This window comes from Mya arenaria, chromosome 1 (genome assembly GCF_026914265.1).
Source record: "Mya arenaria isolate MELC-2E11 chromosome 1, ASM2691426v1".
Classification (NCBI taxonomy): Eukaryota; Metazoa; Mollusca; class Bivalvia; order Myida; family Myidae; genus Mya; species Mya arenaria.
In genome coordinates, this window is record NC_069122.1 from 18,311,510 (window position 1) to 18,317,509 (window position 6,000).

Genomic DNA, 6,000 nt, shown 5'->3' on the forward strand with positions numbered 1-6,000 from the left:
GTGACCTGGAATGGTAAAAGGTTATCCGAGTGATAACTTGACAATGGCTGCACCCATGGCCCTCAAACTTGATTTGGAGGTTGAGCCTGGCCAGAAGATTGTCCCTATTAATTTTAGGGGTCATTGGGCCAAAGGTCAAGGTCACAGTGACCTTGAATGATAAAAGGTTGTCCAAGTGATAACTCAACAGTGCCTGCACCCATGGCCCTCAAACTTGACATGGAGGTTGGGCCTGACCAGTAGATGACCCCTATTGATTTTAGGGGTCAAAGGTCAAGGTCACAGTGACCTTGAAAGCAAACTCGAAAATCTTGGACCTATGGTCATCAAACTTGACATGAAGGTTGGGCCTGCCCAGTAGATGACCCCTATCGACTTTGGGGGTCATCAGGCCAAGGTCAATGTCACAGTAACCTTTAACGCAAAAAAGTTAACAAATCTTACCCCACTGATATCTCAACAATGCCTGAACCTATGATCATTAAACTTGACATGGATGTTAAGCCTGACCAGTAGATCACCCTTATTGATTTTAGGATTCATAAAGCCAAAGGTCAAGGTCACAGTGATCTTGAATGGTAAAAGGTTGTCCGAGTGATAACTCAACAATGCCTGAACCCATGGCCTTCAAACTTGACTTGGAGTTGCATCTGACTTGTAGATGACCCCTTATGATTTAAGGGGTCATCGGGTCAAAGGTCAAGGTCACAGTGACCTTGAACGAAAAAAACTTGCCTTTTGATAACTTGACAATGCCTGCACCCATGGCCCTCAAACTTGACATTTAGGTTTCTGGTGACCAGCTGATGACTCTGGATTTTGAGTTAATAGAGTCAAAGGTCATGACGGTCATAACACACTTTATCCTCACACTTTAATGGTCATAATCTTAAAACAGCAACAAATCAGCTGTCATTTCGGTCCATGCGTATTTCATTCAATTGTCCATATAATCCTGACAACATGGCGCTCAGGGGGGGCATAATGTTTGACAAACATCTCTTGTTTATTCTAGGCAAACGGGATGGCCGCCGGAGTGGTCTGAGCTTATTCTGTGTAAAGGGTGAATGGGCTGAGGAGTGGGCTGAGACCTGGTTGATACCATTTACCAAAGTTCCCATTGAATGAGGCACCTTTCTCAGAACAATAACTCATCAATTAAAATACAAACATTTATGGTAAAATAGTTGTATACGTATTTGTAGAAAAATCACTCTGATTTTTCTCTGAACAAATACCTGCTAACTTCATGTCCACAGCTATTTGCAAAACAAACAGGGCATCCCCCTTTTCAGGTTTTTTTTATAGGTTTTCTCTGTTTGCTATTTGTCCAGCCTGGTGTGAGTGGCTGTCTGTCTGCTCCAGATTCCCAATTCTCGTCACTGGTGGGTTCTTAGTTCCCGACACAGTCGCCTTGTTGTCATCCTCTGTTTAAATATATTATTTTATGTTTGGAGTTACATATGGTGAGTCTCAGTCCACACGATACGTGTTGTACTATGCTTTATTATATTACAACTGCCATGATGTTACTGTAGTAGCTGGATTATCTGTAAGGTTCTGGGCATGCGTACTGCATACAATATAATCATGTATATACATACATGTAAAACATTATGTTTGTTTTGTTAAAATTGTGAATACTGAATATATACTGAAAGGAAATAACTTAAATACGGTGATCATAGTAACATGTGAGCACTTGCATTTTTACAACACTGTTGTGTTGTTTTGAGGCAACTGTGCAATTATTTCCCATATGTTTATCAACACGTCAAATTGCATTTTAACAGAAACAGTTGACAGTTAAAAAACTGTTCATATGTTGCTGGTATGATTTATTTTACGAGCATGTCAGTCTCTCATACAGCAAGTTTATTTAAACCCATTCCTTATTTGCGTACACTGTTGGCGGCCTGACTTCTCGACCTTTTCTAGTGACATAATGCTGTCTGGGGATTGGCTGTGGAATTTCAGTGTCTGGTGATTCAACAGGCAGTCAGGGTGCACAGTGGAGATTTTGATCAGACGTTGCATTCAAATGATCAGCTCTAGATTTGTTTATGAGTTTTCGATTTCGGCGGTAATTTGTGCTGTCCGTGCTCTGTATTGTGTATGACCTGTTATTATACTGGGAAACAACTACATATATACTGTATTGTGGGTTTCCAGATATCACCCTTTTGGATCATGACGCGGTCACCAGGGTTGAATGTCGGCATGGTAGTGGAGTGTTGCGAAATTCTAACAAAGCGAGATATGCGTCTATGTTCGCGTCTTTGTCTTTGCCTAATATACGTTTCGCTATTTTGACTGCGGATTTTCATGGCTAGAGCTAGCCATTGTACGACTTCATGACGTCACGTGTTGAAAATTCCACTCTTTCGCGAATCTTTCAAACTCGTCTGATTTGAACTGTTTTGAGTTGTCTGTTTTTATTTGCACGGAACTACCGAATCGGCTGAAATGTACTTTTCTACTAGTTTCCTAACCACGGTTTGCTTGAAATGTTTGGCAAATGATCTTTCTCTATGTGGTGGCTGAATGCGTCTTCCAAAACCATGTATTGTGTGTTTTCGAACATGCAGTTGTAATGGTTCCTTAGTGATTGCGGGGCAATATTTCTCTCAAAGTGGGCACGCTAAAACGTGTTCCGTAATCTGTTTCGTCATGCCATGTTCCGTAATCTGTTTTGTCATGCCTGGCCAGAACATAATGTCGCGAGCGCGGTTTATCGCCTTCTGGCGACCGAGGTGACTACATGTATAACAGATGATATTGCTTTCTTGAGTGGCAATGCATTGTTTCATTACAGGAATGAGCCGAGGTGTTAGGTTGCAATATTGCAATACTGATCCTGCTAATTGTACTTCATTCAATGTCTCTCTGTCATCATTGTATGACTATATGTCGGGGCTAGGTTCTGTTCTCTCTCGGCTGTGTCTTGTTAATGTTAATTCATTATTACCACCACATCTTAAGATTTTTCTTTTTTGCTGTGGGCAGCTAGTTTGGAGTTTGGTAAGGATTGTATCCAGGGCCCACCCTGTTATTGTACGCGCCTTTTTTATCCTGTTTAGTTGCTTTGACCATGCTGAACTTTGAATCTCATGAAGGGTGAATATGTTACAATCAGATGAAATAATTATTGGTGATATGTCTCCGTGGCTCAGATTCGTTTATAAGTACGTTTTGATGGATGGAAATAAAACAAATATGGTTATATACCATATTAACACAATGTTAATTTTGGTTGTTTTCACATAAAACAAATCTGAAGTTTGCTAATACAGTCCATGAAGGGCGTATTCCCACCAGGACACATAATTTATTCACTCTTTCCATAAAGGGCTATCTCCCCAGAAATCTTAATTCATATATATAATCTGTAAAGCCTGCTCGTTTTAATTAAAATGGTAACACAATCATATTAAAACAATAAAAACATCTTATACAAAACTAGTACAAACACATTTCACATCACATTACATATAAACAAACTCACCAGCTTTAGGCCAAACTGCCTTTATATCCACCCTGACTGACACATTCAACTGGCGCCACAGATCATAAATAAGTGGGTTTATTTATATTATGAGTAAGATTAACATGCAGGATTGATTTACTATCTTGACTTTTTAGAAATATTTCCACTATTTCGAACTTACTTAAATACAACTGATCAAATTTAATTATAACAATTAAACTTCTAATTAAATAATACTACAATACTCGAAATACTAGATTCTAGAAGTAAAACTAATGGACTCAACTTCAATAACTTTTCCCGCTAATTCCAACAATTACAGATAAAGTAAAATACGATGTGTACACCTTGAAAACATAGAATGTAGCGATCCAGTATTCCCACCGAAAATGTCAATTTATGGATTATAGTCACAAATGACCACAGAGCTATTATATTTTAAATATACTAAGAAAAACAACTCCGCCAATAAAGTCAATGCTGATTTGCTTGTTTTCTCCCTTGCATTAAATAGAACTCACTTAAAATAAAATGTAATAACAATAAAACTTGGACTTTGTTACAGCTACATTATAGAGCTGTCATAGCTGGCCTTTTCATCTGGTGGTCATTACTCCACTATACAAACACTTCGTAACATTCCAGACCAGTAACTAACTGTTTACAAAACAAGATAATGATAAATATGATATTTAATGCACATTCCCACTGTCATATGAAATAGGCATTGCTAGTACGTTTTGTTTGGGGACGCTTGATTTCAAATAACCATGATGGCGCTATTTTTTAAGTTTGTATAGCTTTCTGTAAAAATTTGCTTCTTGCCATGGCGAAAGTATGTCCAGATGTAAGAAGGTTGACTTTGTTTTCTTTATGAGTGGCATATATAGCAAAAGCCAGTTTTTTTTTTTGAACAATAAAGTACAATGGATAACATTCCCGAAGAAATATTAATTTCCTTGTTTTTATATCTTGGTCGCAACTATAATGTGACAACAAAATATAATTATGGGGTACAGTTTAATTGTTTATTTCTTGTTCCAGTAATATAAGAGAACCCTAATCAAGAACTTACCTTCTGTGAGAGCATGCAGAATGTCATAGTACAGATCCATGGCTATCATCAAGCAAGCGGTTATAACCTGAAATTAAATATATAACAGTCGCCACTCTCCGGCACCTGTGCGCAAAGAGAGAACAATAGTGGTCAGAGACTGGATGTACTGTTAAAGGATCTCCTAAGTGTAGCCTGTAGCCGGGCCATTTTTTCTCGAGCATTCCCACAGAGAGTGGCTAGCCAGGACTGCATCAACACTTCTGGTTAAACATCCCCATCGACCACCTGGCAACACTAGCAACGCTAACCTGTAGCAGAAAGTACCCAGTCTGTCCCCATGACACTCCTTCGACTTCTCCTCGATAAAAACGCCCTAGAACAGCGCTCCAAAGAGCGGTCAGCAAATCCCGAAAGACGTCATTGTCGTCAAATGCAACTCTAAACGACTTCCACGCGGACCTATCCAATATTAGATATAATATGATCATATTCATAAATGCTTCTGAAATTTGCCGTGATCAGTGTGCAACTCTTCGATCTCTGTCGACCTTCTTTTATAATGTTGTTACTCTTTCTTGGAGTTTTGTGAAGCGGACAGAGCGCTCTGATGCGAATGTAATAAAAGCGGAATGGTGGCGACCGCTTATTTTTCTGGTCATGTTATCTTGGCTTTTGTGTATGGTGGGCGGCCTTATTGACATCTAACAACTCTTTATAAACTCAATCGGTGGGCAAAAATGAAATACTTAAGATGATTTTTCTAGAGGAATAGCAGCAGATCTTTTTTTCCTGTAGACTATCATCATTGGCCAATCATTGTTTATTACCGCGTTTCTTCTGATAAAATCATGCAAGCCACTCCGCAGTAGATCTTTGGAATATTTGAATTTCCTATCAACCTTTCCGATTTTCCAGTCTTTGAGCATAATTTGCTCCAGAACCATTGCTCTTCTAAAATTATTTCAAGTCATTGAAGATTGAATATGTTTAATTACCTAACGAGAAAACAGGACCATTATTACAAACTCGCCTCATATAAATACATTCATTTTATATTCATACTTGAAATGCGTATTGAAGTAGCTTTTTAACGAGCACACACCTTCCGCTGGTAAATAGCCTTTCTTCAGTCCTACGCAATTAATGTTGAACCATCTCCCCCTGTTGCAGTCTATATTGGTACACTCAATCATGATACTTTTTTGTTTAATTTACATGTACAGAACTTTATCGCAAAATGAAACAAATTATGACGACTTTATATTGGCACATCGCATAGAAACACTACTAAAATATTATAATTATAAATACTTTACATTTATCCATAACTTACCCTTCTACAATCAGAGCTACAAAACCACTCGTCGGTCAGGTCATCCTCAACAAGTCCGCAGCAAACTGTATGGAACCATCCACCATTCATACATTCGGCATTTTTGCATCGATCACGGGAATG